This window comes from Canis lupus, chromosome 6 (assembly GCF_011100685.1).
Source record: "Canis lupus familiaris isolate Mischka breed German Shepherd chromosome 6, alternate assembly UU_Cfam_GSD_1.0, whole genome shotgun sequence".
NCBI lineage: Eukaryota > Metazoa > Chordata > Mammalia > Carnivora > Canidae > Canis > Canis lupus.
This window is the reverse complement of record NC_049227.1, coordinates 4222696-4239899: the sequence shown is the minus strand read 5'-3', so window position 1 is coordinate 4239899 and position 17204 is coordinate 4222696. Positions and strand designations below refer to the sequence as shown.

The 17204-nt window shown below is 43.7% G+C and overlaps 2 long non-coding RNA genes across 4 annotated transcripts in view; one reads left to right on the top strand and one right to left on the bottom strand.

Annotated features, from left to right (window-relative positions):
- Positions 1–804: 804 nt before the first annotated feature.
- Positions 805–2278, bottom strand: LOC111096184. Its single transcript, XR_005360521.1, has 2 exons — positions 2088–2278; positions 805–1637 (listed from the first exon to the last, which is right to left on the bottom strand). It is a non-coding gene; the product is annotated as an uncharacterized LOC111096184 (long non-coding RNA).
- A 67-nt stretch (positions 2279–2345) lies between these two features.
- LOC102155153 overlaps positions 2346–17204 on the top strand; it is a 36637-nt gene continuing 21778 nt past the window's right edge. For 2 of the 3 annotated variants that reach the window (XR_005360520.1, XR_005360519.1), the window contains exons 1-4: positions 2346–2630; positions 3133–3357; positions 6427–6488; positions 6578–6700. This is a non-coding gene — a long non-coding RNA (uncharacterized LOC102155153). Of the gene's footprint in view, positions 2631–3132; positions 3358–6426; positions 6489–6577; positions 6811–17204 lie in introns of those variants that run through there. The other variant, XR_005360518.1, reaches the window with a different exon arrangement.

Below are 17204 nucleotides of genomic sequence, written 5' to 3'. Positions count from 1 at the left end.
ACTAAATTGCACCTAGATATTCTTTTTTTCTTACCTTTGCTGCCATCCTAGTATCAGGCTATTCATCCATGTAAACTCTAGAATTCATTGAAGTTGAATAACTGGGGTACCTGGGTGGCTCAGTCATTGAGCGTCTGCCTTCAGCTCAGATCATGATCCCAGGGTCCCGGGATCAAGTCCCATGTTGGGCTCCCTGCATGGAGCCTGCTTCTCCCTCTGCCTATGTCTCTGCCTCTCTCTGTGTCTCTCATGAATAAATAAATAAAATCCTTAAAAATTAAATAATAAAATAAATTGGATAACCAGCGGCTATATTTAATATCCATTAAAAAAAAAGGAGCCCATTGTTGAATGGGTTTTAGCTCAGGTCTTTTTGGGTGTCCACCTTGTCTGGGGACACAGTCTGCCACAGTCAGGCCTTTGACATTATTCCTGAATGCAGTGACGTTTCCAACAGTAAACCCTCGTGTTGGGAATCCTCCCTAGCCTGAACAGCTGGACCATTAAGTTCCCATCAAGGCCAAAGACTGGTTTCCATTTCAGTGGTGACATATGTTCTAAAATGTTAATAGAGGTAGGACTAGAGAAGAGTTTTTCTTATATTTCCCTAAATTTTTTATTTAGCACAAGGATTGTGCTATTTTGATTGTAGATATGATTATAAATTACACTACAGATATAGCATAAGTTAGGATACTATCGATATACTACAGCCGCAGATAGATTTGATCACAAATTACACCGTGGATTTATACTATTTTCACAATGAGAAAAAATTTATTTGTAAAATGAAGAAAAATGGAATTTCAAAGCATCTTTTTATTTCAGAAACAAGATCCAACATTTTTAAGGTGTAAGTGAGAAAGACAGACCAGAGTAGGAATATGAAGCAAATCTAGGACTTAATCAAAATCAAACAAATGTGCGTGCCTCCACGATTCTTCCACTTGGGCCGACGTGTGGCTTGAAGGTTTTCAGCAGCCAATGTGAAAAGTCACCTACGTAATTCCACAGTTCTGACCTCAGACAGCAATAGACTGATTACTCTTGACAGGGACAACATCTCCTGACTCTGGCCCCAGAAACTTCTCCTCAAGGTCTAAAGGAAGGCTGGTTTTCTACTTGGTGGTGAGATGGGTGTCTCTGGTAGCCCAGGGTGACTGGCCAGGGGTCTCTCCAACATCTTACCACTGCCCTCGGGTCTGCTGAGGCAGGGACACATGTCCACACCAGGAAAGAGCTGACCCAGGCCCACCTCTTCCATCCTTGCTACCCTACCCTGTCCCCTTGTGGTCCTTCTGCTGACAGCTGGTCCTCCTCCCCTGCCTCTCCTGCCCAGTCCTCCCAGTGCAATCCAGCCTGAAGCTACTTTCCAGGCTCCACATCATACATTGGCTCCCCCAACTCCTTCAAGCACTTTCCTTCATGGTGGCACCTCTGCAAGCTGGTCAGCCAGTCTTCAAAGTCCTTGTGCCTGCTTACAGCCTGCCCCTGGTCTCACGCTGCCTCCTGTCCTTCTTGACCATCACCTGGGTGAAATCAAGAGATCAAACAGCTGCTGCCCAGGGTGACTAGACAGCCATTCCTCAAAGCTGGTGCCTTGGCTGCCACCAGCACATAAACTGCTTGTTATTGGCCTGCAGAGAGAAGGACAGAAGTTGTCAGCAAGCTTGTCAAAGCTTTGACAGTGATGCCAGGAGAGCAGAGCACGAGCGCACTGGACTTGCTCATTGTGCCGGATAGAGACTAGACTAGTTCAGGTGTGGCTGACTCAAGGTGAGTCTCATGGGGGCTGAGTTGCCCACCAGCAACATGCAGGAGGACCACTTGCCCGGCCTGCTGGATTGCAAATCTTTTAAAAAGCAACTCCTCCAACTTGGTTTGGAGGATCTATCTAGAGACCAGCAGCCATGCCCTCTTGCCTAACTGTAATAGCACCATGAGGACCTTACTACTTTCCAGGCTCTGTGCTAGACAAATTGGGTGTGTTGTCTCATGTAATCAGAGCCACTCCAGGAGGTAAGTACTATTGTCATCCTCATTTCATGATTAACACAAAGGAGTCCCAGAGTCGTCCTGTTGCTTACTGTAGGTCTTGCAGGTGGCTTGGGCAAAGCAGGGATTCAGACCCGACTCGGCCTGAACCTGAAAGCTGTGCATTTACTATTGCCCTTCCGAGTAGCAGGACAATGTCTGCAGGACTTCTGGAATCAGCAGGAAATCCCAGGCTGTTTTCCCTAATCAGGAGCAGGTAAGGGGTAGCTGTCTCCCCTGCCTTCCCTACCTTAGCTCATTCGGGTTAGAGCTTGTTATTCTTGATTTTAAAACAATTGTTCCCATGGCAACACCCTGGCAGCTTCTCTTAGCAACCAGGGCTATCTTTCACAATTGTAACAAAGTTGGTTCAAATACAAATACGAAACTGCTTTTTGAGAGAGTTTTCGGAGGCAAAACCAAATTGACCGATTGACCAGAGCTTAACTTTTTACACAGATTAAGAAAATCATAGCAAGATTTGAAAACCGCTGGAAAGCAGTTCCACCAGCCCGAACAATGGGCAAAAAAAAAAAATAGGAGACACCCACGTTTGCAGTCCAGGATACTGTTTCGAATCTAAAAACCAACAATAGGTAAACTCTAAAATGTGAATTTTCCTCTGATTGACAAAAGGTTCACAAATTGTGAGTATTTAAGGCTTATAGATTGAGTTCTCTACTGCTGCTGTGACAAATTATCACCAATTTGCTGGCTTAAAAAGAAGACAAATTTAATATCTTGCAATTCAGCCCGTCAGAAGTCTGCCACAGAGCTCACCCGGCTGAGCTCAGGGTGCTGGCAGGACACACTAGTTTCTAGAAACTCTAGTGGAGGGGGAGGGATTCCTTTTCTTGTCTTTTCAAGCTTCTAGAGGCTGTCTGCTTCCCTTGCCCAATGATCCCCTTCTTCTGTCCTCAAAGCCAGCAATACTGAGCTGAGCCCTTCCCTTGACATCTCTTCTGATCCTCTCTTCCACTTTTAAGGACACTGATCACCCGGGGCCCTCAGATCATCCAGGATAATCTCCTTATTAGCAACCTTAATTCCATCTGCACCCGTAATTCCTCTTTGCCTTGTTAACTAATACATCCACAGGTTCCAGAGATTAGGATGCGGGCATCTCTGGGGAGCCATTGTTCTACCACAGTGGATAGAGCAGCCAAGGCAGGTGTTCCTGAGGAGGAAGTGAATGGTGGGGCTTCGGCTCTGACTTCTCCTCTGGTGTCCAGGAGCACAGCACCTCCGGCCCCTCAGTCTCATGGATCCCTCTGGCCTCCCTCTTGGATATCCTGGCTTTGGTTAAAGTACATCCTTATGAAGGTAAAAAAAAAAAAAAATGTGACCCACAGTCTTTTCCCCAATCTTTGCCCCAAATAGCAATGGTTAGTGGTGAGGAGAGGCCCCTAGAACAAGGTGAGCCCACAGGGAGGTGGGGTCGGGCATTAGGGAGACGGGCCCAGACAACCAGTCCTGTTTGGAGGCAGGAGCAAGGGCAAGGGCAAGGTCACCTGCCAGGGCAGGAGGGGCTGGGAGGGAAGCAGAGGGGACTCAGAGCCACTGACTTGTTGGCTGGAGACACCTGGGTTGGATGCTGAGCAGGCGGATGAAGGGCCCTGGTTACCCCATGAGGCACTCACGGAGCAGGACCCCACACAGATCCCCCTGCAAGTCAATAAAGACAAATGGAAGGACAGAACTTCCTGGGCAGAAACGGCCTTCAGGCCCGGCTGAGGATGCGCAAGAACGTGCTGGGTCCTGCGGTGACACCCTGGGGGAGCAGGATGAGGGAAGGTGCCTTGGGAGCCACACGGCCTAGCGGGAGAGGGAAGAAATACCCTCTGAGAGGCGAACTCAACAATCGCAAACACACGAGTCCAAGAGCCAAAGGACTATGAGCTGTTTGGAAGAGGTGCTGGGGCGGGGCGGGGGGGTCCTGTGGCCTAGGGCTCGGGGGTGAGTGCAGCAGCGAGAGGTGGGGAAGCAACAGGTGGTTGGGAGTTATCAGCTGTGTGACTCAGGAGGTGACTGCCCTCCCGTGCCTCAGTTTCCCAGTCTGCGACCCCAGAACTCCAGGGTCGTACCTGTTGAAGCAACCCCCAGGCACAGCGCTGGGATCCCAGGGGACAGCTCTGTGTCAGCGTTTGTTTCTGTGCTTGTTCTCTCGCGGTGAGGAGTTAACGGAAGGTCCACTCTCCTAACAGATTTGTAAGTGTCGCCCCGGTATTGTCCCTGTCGCCCTGCGCTGCATCTCGGAGCTCAGCGCTGGCACCCTGTGGCCCGGTGATTGCTGATCGCCGACTTGTCGATCGGTGTGCGGGGGCCAGCGCCTCCTTGCCCCGCCACGGTGCCCCTAAGTATAGGTCGGTTTCCCGCCGAGGGTGAGAATGAGGCTAGACAGCCGAGAAAGACACAGGAGAGGCAGCGAGACCCATTCGGGAGCAGGAAGGGCCCAGTGGGTGATCTGACCACGCTCACCTGGGGGGACCTGTAGCCGCTGGGGAACACAGCTCAAGGCCAAGTTGCAAAGTGCTCCAAAAGGCCGCCCAAAGTCCCCTAGGAAGTCCCCAGATGAGTGAGATCAAAAGAGCCGCACCAGGGCACTTGCTGCTTGCCTGGAGACATTCGGGAATGTGTGGCTTTCTACAGAAAGTCAGGGACCCTGACTTGGTGCCACTCGGAGCCCAGTTCCTCATTTGCCAGGTGAGGATGACAGTCACCTTCCTCAAAGGGCAGGAGTGAGAGTGAGGACGTACTGTCCGGGATAGATCTAGCCAGTGCTCCAAAAGTATTAACTATAATTCTCCCCAGGAATGCATGACGGTATTTTTTAGTGGTTTGATGTCAAAATGTGTTTCTGTTGTTAACAGTGAAATATCCCCCCCCCCCAAATAAAAACCTCATAGGGTAAAAGAGGGCAGGCCTGATTGGTTTGGGGGTTCGAGGCCAGGAGCCTACGTTGCTGGGCCTTCCCGCTCCCCGCAGGGCACCTCTCCGGAGAAGGGCCTTCCTCATGCTTTTCCAACCTGCTCTGGCCCTGCCGCTCCGCGGGGAGGCCCCCGGAGGAGGGCTGCGTTGGCCGGGGCCATGCCCCCCAGCCTCCCAGCCTGGGGCTGAGTCTGGTTCCTGAACAACCAGTTCATCGAATGGCAAGCTTGCTGGTCAGTTTGATAAAAGCCAGTGCACTGAATGTCAGTCCACCAAATGTCAAGTCACCAAATGACATTTTTGAAATTCATCAGGAACTTGCTCCAGTTTTCACTACTGATAAGATTTACAGCAATTCGTACTGAACTCCTGGGCAGTCCCAGTCCGCCGTCTGCTCCAGGCTCGTCCTCTCCTTTCAGGGCTCTGCACTTCCCCATCTGTACCCTCTGGACTCTGCCCCTCGGCCGTCTCTGGCCTCTGCCTTCTGCTCCTTTAGGAGCTCTTGATGGGGTGCGTAGCCCAGACCTGGTTATCAGCTGCCCCTTGCCTCACGCTTCTTCCTGCAGAGGGGCTCCCCGCTCTGATTCCGCTACGCGAGCTCCTGCCACAGGCAGCTTGGGACAGGAACAGAGCTTGAACTCTTGTTCTGGAGGCAAAAGGAAAGCCAGTCACCTAAAACCTCACCAAAATCTTCTAAACATGTTTTTTAAAGCAATCCTCCAACTAAAACAAATACAGTCTGAGGAAATTCTCTGAATTTCTATTTGGCAAATTGTCTATATGGTGAATTAGACTGTTGACAGATCGGTGTATGGTTTTTGTTTTTGTTTTTGTTTTTGTTTTTGTTTTCTAAACTGACCTAAAACTGGAACTCAGGCCCCAGATTTCTGGTCCAATTGACTTTCTTCTTCATAATATTTCTCAGTACTTGGTTGTAAACACAATCAGGGTGTCCTTATTAGTATGGTTAAATTTGGTTTCTTTTCTCTATTTTTGGCAACTTTGTTTTTGCAAAATGCATTCTCTCAATTTTTTTCCCACTTGCTTTCTTTTAAAAAATGCAGTGTATTTAAGATGTTAATAGACTCATTTTAATTTGCACATATTCTTGTTAATAATGAAATCTACTTAATGTGAGTTAGAACTAAAAGCTTGTCAGGGTAATTCACAAACATTTAGAAACTCCGTAGCAATTCTAGGAGGATTCCCTGTTAATATTCTTAAGGACTTTCAATGGGTATACTAAGTAGGGCTTGGTAATAACAGAAATAGCAAACAAATTAAAATTGGACTCTCGGTAACAATTGGGAAGAATGAATATGCACACCCTTCAGTGTGCAATTGAATCTAGTTGCGCGGGTGCCTCCTACACATTTAAGAAGAACATCTTTATTGAATAACCATCATGCTAAGTGTCACTTAAGACTGGTAGGGAGTCACCTGACTTCACTATATTTCTTCCAGGAATGCACAAGAGAATGGCATCAATCAAATTTAAAATAATGCAATCCTCATTTGGCATCAAGGTTAGCAGCAATCTCTATTTGTAGCATATAGCAAATTTTCATGTGAGCAGTGTAATTTACAAGGAATGCACATTTTATTAAAATTCCAGCCTTGGAGACATCTTAAAACCTATTCTCTGGCCTTCGAGGATATCCTGATGATCCATGAGAAATGTCAAAATGATCCCCGATTTCCACAGTGGATTACAACTTCAAGAGCAGCGCCTATCACTGTAAGGATAAATCTCTCTGCAGGCTTAATCTCTTTGAGAATTCCATTTATATTAAAAGAAAAACACTTTGCTATGTATTTGTACATTAAAAAAAAAACCCAGGATTGAAAGTGGAGCTTTCATACATTATCCTGTTTAATCTTCACAACAATCTTTGGCAGGAGGTATTATAATCACCACTCAAAAGATGAGGTGCCTGAAGCTCAGAGAGGCTAAATGACATTCCCAACTTCACATGGCTCATGAGAAGTAGATAGGCATTAAATTTAAGTCTCCTGGCTCTGAGTCAATCAATAGTCAATCAAACATGCATCGCCTATTATATACACAGAACTTTGTCTTTTTTTACTTCTTTTTTTTTCCCAGCTCCGCTTAGATGTAATTGGCAAGTAACATTATGTAAGTTTAGGGTGGCCAGCGCAGTGATTTTAAACATGTGCATGTTGCAAAATGATTACCACGATGAGGTTAATTGAACATCTATCACCTCAATTTTATTATTTTTTTAAGTATTTTGTTTTTATGTATTTGAGATAGAGAGAGAGAGAGAGCACAAGCAGGGGTCAGAGAGAGCAGAAGAAGCAGGGACCCTGATGCGGGGCTCCATCCCAGCACCCCAGGATCATGATCTGAACTGAAGGCAGATGCTTAACATACTGAGCCACCAAGGTGGCCCATCACCTCAATTCAGGTTACAATTTTTGTGTGTATGCAGTGAGAACTTTTAAAACCTACTCTCTGGATCCCTGGGTGGCTCAGCAGTTTAGCGCCGCCTTCAGCCCAGGGCGTGATCCTGGAGTCCCGGGATCGAGTCCCACTTCAGGCTCCCTGCATGGGGCCGGCTTCTCCCTCTGCCTGTGTCTCTGCCTCTCTCTGTGTGTCTCTCATGAATAAATAAATAAAACCTTTAGAAAAAATAATAAAACTACTCTCTTAGCAGCTTTCAATGATATACTGTATCATCATTAATAATCACCATGCTGTACATTACCTCCTCAGAAGTAACTAATCTCATAACTGGAACTTTGTACACCTTCACCCATTTCCCCCTACTCTGGGAAACCAAGAATCTGTTCTCTGTTTCTATCCATTTGGCCTTTTTGCATTCCATGTATAAATGAGATCATACAGTATTTGCCCTTCTTTGTCTGATTTATCTCATTTTTAGCGTAATGCCCTCAAGCTTCACTCATGTTGACACAAATGGCAGGAATTCCTTCTTTTTTATGGTTTTAGTATTCCACTGTAGACATACACTACGTTTTCTTTATCTACTTATCTGTCAGTGGACATTTAGTTTCCATACCTTGGTTACTGTGAATAATGCTATAATGAATGTGGGACTGCTGATATCTCTTTGAGACAGTGGTTCCATTTCCTTCAGATATATGCCCAGAAGTAGAACAGCTAGTCATACAGTAGATCTCATTTTTAATTTTTGAGGAAACTCCATACCGTTTTCCACAGTGGCTGCACCAATTTACACTCCCACAAACAGTGCACAAGGGTTCCCTTCCCCACACCCTCACCAACACTGTTATCTCTTGTTGTTTATTTTTGTTTTTTTTTTTAGAACAGCCATCCTACCAGATGTGAGGTAGTATCTCATTGTGGTTTTGATTTTCCTCTCCCTGATGATGAATGATGTTGAGCATCTTTTCACGTACCGGTTGGCCATTTGAGTACCTTCTTTGGAAAAAAAAAAAAAAAAAAAAACATCTGTTCTGTTACACAGACCCTTCTAGACAGTCGTGTTTGTGGGGAAGTAGCAACTGTCCAGATTGCTGCTAACCCTGACCCATCATCTCTCACCTGGATAGTTCCAGTAACTTGCTAATATCTCCCTGCCCCAAACCTCAACATTCTATTCACCCCAGGGTGCTACATCCATCTCTATGAAATGCCTCATTTTCACATCACCCCCCTGCTTAAAGCCCCTTCGATGGCTCCCAATCATCCATAAGAATAAAATTCAGCCTTCTCCACAGGACTCATAGAACTTTTACCATCTTCCCCCAGCCTCTCACCCCAACAAGTCCTAACCTCTGCACCCCACCCCCACCTGCCAGGTTTTTCCATGTGCTTTTTCCTCTCTCTGAGATGGTCTGCCTCTTCCAGACCTGGCGAAATTGGCCAAGGCTGACTCGAAGTGCTCTTTGTGAAGCCTTCTCAGATGTCCCACCCATGACCTCAGGCAGACCTGGTCCTCCCCTTCCATCTGTTATAAACTGTCCATTGTTTCATAACCGGGTCTGCTGTCCATCCCTCCAACATGCTGAGCTTTCAAGGAAATCAATCAATCCTTAATCCATTCTTATTGTGTATGTGTGTGATCTCTTGCTACTGATCCACACCCCATTTGCTTCTCGCAGTGCTACAATGCGGTCAGCCCACTACATGCCAAGCACCAAGTCCAATGCTTGTTTTTGTAAAGTTTTTCTGGAACACACACATGGTTAAACATGTACATATTGTCCATGGCTGCATAACCTGTAAAACTGAAAATATTGATAGTTTAACCCTTCACAGGAAAATATCACTGATCCCCATGCTGGAACTTAGGTCAAAAGTTAAAGCCAACCTATAGTCCTCCTGAGTGGGGAAACCAATCTCTGTGGCATGTCAGTGACTTGAGCTCTAGTCTAAATTCTGGGATGGGCTTACTCTTGTATATTGGACAACTCTGTTCGCCTACATGGACCTCAGTTTCCATCTCTATAAGATAATAAACTTAGATTAGATCAATGATTTTTAAATGAGAACGCTTTTCCTACAGCAAGCCTTGTGTATGAAGCAGATAAAGACAAAGTTATTCTACTAAGGGCTAGGGTCGGAAGCCAGAGTTCTAACCCCGCCTCACCTTGCTACACAGTTCCCAAAGGGGTTTCACAGTCCCCCACAACCCCAAGTAGTAAAGCTACTCTCTGAGTCCCTTCTACAGTTGCCATCCATGATTCTGAGTCTAAGGGACCATGAAAACCTCCAAGATTTAGAACTCTATGAAATCAAAGTCCATCTTTCAGAACTTTTATCCTAACCAAACCACAACTGGGGTAGATTGAAAAGGAAATAAATAAATAAATAAATAAATAAATAAATAAATAAATATTATCAGACATTTCCCCCACTTAGCCACAGGGCAGCATAAAGGATACCCATCTGCTTTCTGGAATGAACTGGCACTTTCTGTGATCTGTCTTGGGCATTTTAAAACACAAAAGCAGAGTGTCAGCTTTGGGGAGATGTACAACATGAGGGATTGTCACTCCAGTGACAGAGCACTCATGGGAACAGTGCTGTTTCAAAAGGCATCAGGCAGGGAATGACATGGTGAGTTATTTGTTGCCTGAGCGGGAACTGTTTTGAGTAGCTCACAAGTGCATTGGAACTATATCAAAGAGTATTTTGGTCCCTAGGTAGGGAGCTTCCTAGAAAGATAACTGGTCAAAGGTCCTTACAGCTCAGAGCTCTGGAGCAGGTCAGGATATTTGCACAGTCTTCCTCTGACACTCCATGTACTTCTGACAAGTACTCTGAGCTCTCTGGGGTTTGGCTTCCTTATCTGTGAAATGACGAGGTTGCACCAGATAATAACAGTGGGTCAAGCTCTGTGATAAGGCTTTGCATACAATAACCCAACTAATGCTCACAAGCATTCTCTCTATATAATATATCCATTTTATGAAATATGTAAGAAATTGAATCTTACAGAGAAGTTAAGTGCCACCCAAAATTATACAGGTGGGCTGATAGAGCAGCTGAATTTTATTTTTTTTTAAGATTTTATTTACTTATTCATGAGAGACACAGAGAGAGAAGCAGAGACACAGCAGAGGGAGAAGCAGTATCCCTGCGGGGAGCCCAATTTGGGCCTCAATCCCAGGACCCCGGGATCACACCCTGAGGAAAAGGCAGATGCTCAACCACTGAGCCACCCAGGCTATAGGAAGCAGTTTACCAAAATGGTTAAGGTAGTCAAATAGCTTCTGCGTGGATCCTGGCTTTGCCATTGATGGGGTGTGACACTAGTTTGTTTACATACTGTAATTTCGATTTCTTTTTCTATAAAGTGAGTCTGATGGCACTGCAAGCTCACAGAGTTGCTTAAATGATCAGATGAGGTAATTTTTGTAAAACACCTGGTACATATTGAGTCATAATTAATGGCTACTACTGTTTTCTGGCTAATACCAAAACTTGTATTATTAACCATTTGGTATAAATTGAGCTTGCCTCCCTATCTCTTCTCTGATAGGATTCTTAGCAACGTCACTGATGACCTACATCAGGCCAAGGCCAGTGAATGGTCAATTGTCTCTCCTTACCCCATCTCTAAGCTCTCAGTAGCATCTGACATTGCTGAACACTCTTCCTGGAAATATTTTCCTCTCTAGGCTTCAGGATGCCACATTTTCCTGGTTTTCCTACTACCTCAGAGATCACTCCTTCTCAGTTTCCTTCACCAGGCCCTCCTCCTTTCTCAGACTCTTCCAGGTAGGACATCCCCAAGGCCTTAGTCTCACATTCTTCTCTTCCCATCGACACCTTTTTCTTAGGGCATAATGTTTCATCCTACAGCTTTGAATGGGCTGACAACTCACATTTCTCTCCCCGCCTGGGGAGGTCCCTAGCCTCTGAGCTCCAGTTGTTCTAATGCTTCCATGTGGATGTCTCAAGGGCATCCCAAACAGACATGTCCTAAACAAAAATATATTTCCTCTCTGCTCACATTGCCATGCACCCCCCACCAACTCACATCAGTAAAGGAGTAAAGGGCACCATCATCGGGTGGCACCTAGTCATTTAGACCAAACCTGGGTATCGTCTGGATTCCTCTCATTCCCTTACACCTTGCATGAATTCATCAGTAAGTTCTTTTGGCTGTACCTCCAAAATACACATTATTGAACTTGACATTTTTTACCATGCTCCACTGCTACAAGCCTGGTCCAAGTCACTATCACCTACTTCCTGGGTGCCTGTAGCAGCCTCCTCCTAACCCTTTCTTTTGAGCATTTGAATGCAGTTTAATTTGTTCCCCCAAAGTGACTGGATTTTAACTTTAAGTTTCTCTTAAAGACTGTGTGCTTAAGAGCTCTCACCTCCATAGTCAAGCGGTGTCATTTTATTTTCCTGTATTAAGAATAGAACAAGGGCAGCCCGGGTGGCTCAGCAGTTTAGCGCCACCTTCGGCCCAGGGCGTGATCCTGGAGACCTGGGATTGAGTCCCACGTCGGGCTTCCTGCATGGAGCCTGCTTCTCCCTCTGCCTGTATCTCTGCCTCTCTCTCTCTCTCTCTCTCTCTCTGTCTCTCATCAATAAATACATCTTTTAAAAAAAGAGTAGAACAAGTATGAATGAGGTGAATTTGGTCATTTTTGCAAACTGGAGGAGAATCTGAGCCCAGCTGCCATTCAATCCACTTCCTCTTCACTCTGCTTCCACTACCTGACCCTAATAAACCAAATAACTTGCTAAGCTTCCCTGGATTTGCCAGCATTTGTCTGTTCATAAACAATGTAATCATAATGACACACCATGCTGGAAGCTCTGGCCTGGGAAAAATGAGTGAATTTGAATCAACTAAAGACTGTCCAAGACTATGTGAGGACAGAGAAATGGGCCCCATGTGACAAGCCAGGCTAACAACAGAACATGTCCAGGAGGGTATGGCAAACTCAATTCTGGAACAGGTGAATATAAAGGCCAAGGGGTCCAACTATAAAGAACACTAACTCTCTACTTCTAGAGGGCACTGATGCTGTATTGACACTTATTCAACAGATATTTTTAGGATCCACTATGGATAATTTCAGATCTCTGTGTCAAACAATAGTTTGGATATCATGATGATATCATACCTCATCGAGGATTAGAGGTACCTCATTTTGAGACATCTAGGTGGTTCATGAAGGTAGTCTATGAATGATTTTTTTTATCTTTTTAGTTGTTTTTATTCTTGTTTTTTTAAGTTGGCTCCACATCCAGAATGGAGTCCAACATGGGGCTTGAACTCAATGCTGAGATTAAGACCTGAGCTGGGATCAAGAGCCAGACACTTAACTGACTGAGCCACCCAGGTGAGCCTGAATGATTTTCGTTTAAAAGATATTTATTTATTTATTTATTTATTTATTTATTTATTTATTTATTTATGAGAGAGAGAGAGAGAGAGAGAGGGAAAGAGAAAACGACTGAGGAGGAGGGGCGAGGGAGAGGGAGAGAGAGAGAACCTCAAACAGACTCCCCACTGAGTGTGGAGCCCAACTCAGGACTCGATCCCAGGGCCCTGGATCATGACCTGCGGTCAGACACTTAACCAACCAAGCCACCCAGGAACCCGTGAATGATTTTTTAACACATTTTTCCAAAAAGCTTAGCCAAACCCACACAATGACTGTGGCAAAATCTACCTGCTTTAAATTTCTTTGCTTTTTTCTGAAATTGCATCATTTCAGTTACACTGACTTTGGGATCCCTTCCCCTGTTTCTGAGATCACAAAGAAGGAAAAGACAGATCTTTATTTATGTTAAATTATAATTTTCAGAATTTTAAAATCATAACTCATGCAACTATAAAATGAACACTTGTCAAAATTTTACTCTACTCATTAATTACTAAGGGAACAAGTGAGATGTTGAGACTGGTTCAAATAGCATTTAAGGCACCAAGTCTTTATGGGCAATTAATTAAATGGCTATTAGGATAGAATTTCTGGACTAGATACAAACCCTTTAATGTCCACGAAGGCGACAAGCTATAAACTTTGGAGTTATCTGTTTCATTGGACAGAAATCATTTGTAACTCTGCTGGACAAAAATCTATAAAAGTTAACATGTAACTTCACTAAATCTAAACTTTAATCAATATTAAGCAATAAATCGAACAAGATAAACTCCTCTATATTTGCGTGGGTCTGCGTTCCTGTAGTGTATTGAAAGAACATTTCAACCTCTTTTTGACATTATTTCCAAATTTTGGATAACTCAGCAGTCTCTCTACCATCCTCCTAGTATCAAAAATAATCCCCAAAAAAGGCTGGTGTCAGTATGTTTGGTCCGATTGTTCACATATGTGCAGAAAAGGTGTTTATTAATAATGCATGTCTTCTTAAATCTGCAAATCTAGAGCCCTTCAGTATGGAGCAACTTCTGTGTAGAAATTTTCAATAAAAAATCTTGGATTGGGGTGCCTGGGTGGTTCAGTAGTTGAGTGTCCGCCGTCTACCCAGGGAGCGATCCCAGGGTTCCAGAATCGAGTCCCACATTGGTTTCCCTGCAGGGAGCCTGCTCCTCTCTCTGCCTGTGTCTCTGCCTCTCTGTGTCCCTTATGAATAAATAAATAAAATCTTAAAAAATATCTTGGATTGAGTGTTTGAAAGCCTCTATTATTTTGCTTTTTCATCTCCAGCCTAGGAAAGGAAGTACAAGGCAGTCTCTCCACCAGCTTCTACCTGGTGGTATGTGTACCTATATTTGGCGAGTGGGTTCCCCTCTTCTTGAGGGCTTCCAAATCTGTGCAGCTCCCCTGCCACCAGGAGGTGGTCTTCCTTACTAGCTGTGATGCTGAGACTGTAAGCCAGATATCACACTGGTTTCCTTGGGAGTGATTTGTAGGCATTGGCTCCACTTAGCAGGTCAGTAATTGTATTAGTCAGGGTTCTCTAGAGAAACAAAACCAATAGGATGTACGTATATGTTAAAAAAATATATTTATTATAGGAATTGATTCATGTAATTATGGAGACAAGGAAGTTCCGTGATCTGCTGTCTATATCCTGGATATTCAAAAAAGCTAGTGGTGTAATTCTAGTCTGAATCCAAAGGGGAGCCCATGGTACAAATCCCAGTCCCAGGGTGAAAGCTGATGTTCTCGCTCTAGGAGGCAGCCTGGGAGCAAGAGGAGGATGAAGTCTTCCTTCCTCTGCCTTTTTGCTCTAGTTAGGCTCTCAACAGAATGGATGATGGCTGCCCACATGGGGGAAGGAAATCTAGTTTATGGAGTCTATTGATTTAAATGCTAACCCCACCCAGGAACATCTTCACAGACACACCCAGAAATAATATTTAATCTAAGTACGCCATAGGGCAGCCATAAAATAAGCATAGCAGTAATTCTCCTTAATAGTGCGTTTGTCATACCTAATTAAATGAGAATCCTGCACAAATCTGACATCCAGTTATGGCCTTGGCTGTACAATTGACCTGTCCAATTATAGTCTGGTAAAAAAAGAGGACAGATTCTTACAAACTCAGGCAGAAACTATATTGCCATAAAAAAATAAGGAGACTCCGTAAAAGTATTTATTACTGAACTCTGAGGAATCAGGTAAGAATCCGATACCATTAGAGGTTTCCCTTTGATTTAAAAATAGTCTACCAAACCGAGGGTTAGTGAAGAATAAAGGAGAAAAGACTTTCTCCTATTTTCATCTATGTCCATAAAATATATAAAATATAGAACATTAAAAAAACATCCACAGTATTGCAAACAGAGCACAAATTAAATTTCCCTCACCAGTCCATTTGGTCCCATGTAATTAATTCTCATTTTGCTGGGTCTGGGTAAGCAATCTGGTTTCATACAGTAGACTTCTTTAGAGTCCTTGAAATTCTGACTCGGTCTACTGATACAATCTGAAAGTTGTTTCGGCTACATCCACTCAGAGACCTGTACCCAAGATCTATTCTTAAACCGAGTTGTATTTGGTACGATCCTTTTTCCTGGAGGCTCTGCGGCTGACCTTTCTTGTTGAAGACACAAATATGAGGCTGTACAACCTTTGGGCAAGCATCAGAAGAAAGCAGAAGCCTCTTTGATTATGAAACTGAATGACCATGGTTAATTCATTACAGTGATCAATAATATCAGAATGGAGAAGAAAATTCTATACCAGGGTAGAGTGCATAAGTATCTCATCAGACTTTGATTGCTGTTTCCCCTGAGGGTAAGAACATGTTATGGATAGCAAGAATATTGACCAATCTCCGGGGCATTTCTATACAACCTCTGAAATATTTGAATTAATAACATTCTTAAATATGGAAACTTAACCTAGGGAAAGCTAAACATTTGACAGTTTGATTTTGACAGTTTTTGCCATGTAACTCTTATGATAATGTTGAATTAACTGAAAGGTATGGAGTAAAGCAAAATGAAAACACCGTAATTATTTCTAGCACCTGTTTTTTACAGGGTGAAATAACATACCCTTATGATTTCCAAGGGACCTCTTGAAAATCTAAAATATTGTTTCTTTTTTTAAAGATTTTACTTATTTATGAGAGAGAGGGGGCGGGGGCAGAGACACAGGCAGGAGAAGCAGGCTCTATGCAAGGAGCCCCATGTGGGACTCAATCCCGGGACCCCAGATCATGCCCTGGGCCAAAGGCAGACGCTTAACCCCTGAGCTACCCAGGTGTCCCTAAAATATTGTTCTGATGTAAAAAAATATCCTGGGCATGTCATTTTATTTTTCTCAATTTAGGTTTCAAATATGGCCAGATCAAGGGTTATCAAAGGAGATTCAATGCCTTGATTAAGGCGGGGTCACAGGTGCCTGAGGGGAAACTATATGGTTACCTATTTAATCTAGGTGGCAATATAATATTTGTAAATATTTTAAAGGCAACATGATTGTAAGCAACCCAAGCTTCTTTAGAGTGAAGACATTTTGGCCTTTGTTGTTGTTATTAGTTTTTAGATAATCAAAGATGAGATAAAGTCAACATAAAGGCCAGCAAATTATTCTAGTGAGACCCAGAATCTTTGCTATCTAGATGGATAAGGGCTGTAAAACCTATTTATCATTTTCACAGAGAGAATGCCAAATTAAAGTTATGAGCTAATATAGTAGCAGCAGAAAAGCTTACATGAATTTTTTTTCTTTTACATAATCTTGTGAATAAGCCCATCAAAATTGAGCAAACTTTGCCAAAATTTTAACACATTTTGTATCCTCTTTTCAGACTCTGGTATTATAAAACCTAGACAAATAAAATCCATTGCTTTCATATCCTCTACATCTTGCTGTACATATTCACTAAGCTCTTGTATTCTGGAACACACTGACATTTTAGGACAAATCAACAACTGTCTATTTTTCTTGTGAAAACAAAACCTAATTCCATCACCTTGCATACATAGTTCAATTTCTCTATCACTATTGCTCCTTGTATACTTTTGAGCACCAATATTATTTTTTGAGGTATAATTTATATAATCAAATTCATCCTTTCTTTGTGGAGCTCCAATACATTATTGGGTAACCACCACCATAGTCAAGACATAAAACAGTTCTTTACAGATACCCCCAAATCCCCTCACACCCTTTTTCAATTAACCCCTCATTGTACTCCCAGCCCCTGGCAACCACTGATATCTTTTCTGTCCCTATACTTTTGCTTATTCCAGAATGCTCTATAAATGGACTCCTACTGCATGTATGTAGCCTTTTGAGTTTGGCTCCCCTCAGTTAGCATAACGTACTTGAGCCTCCTCCA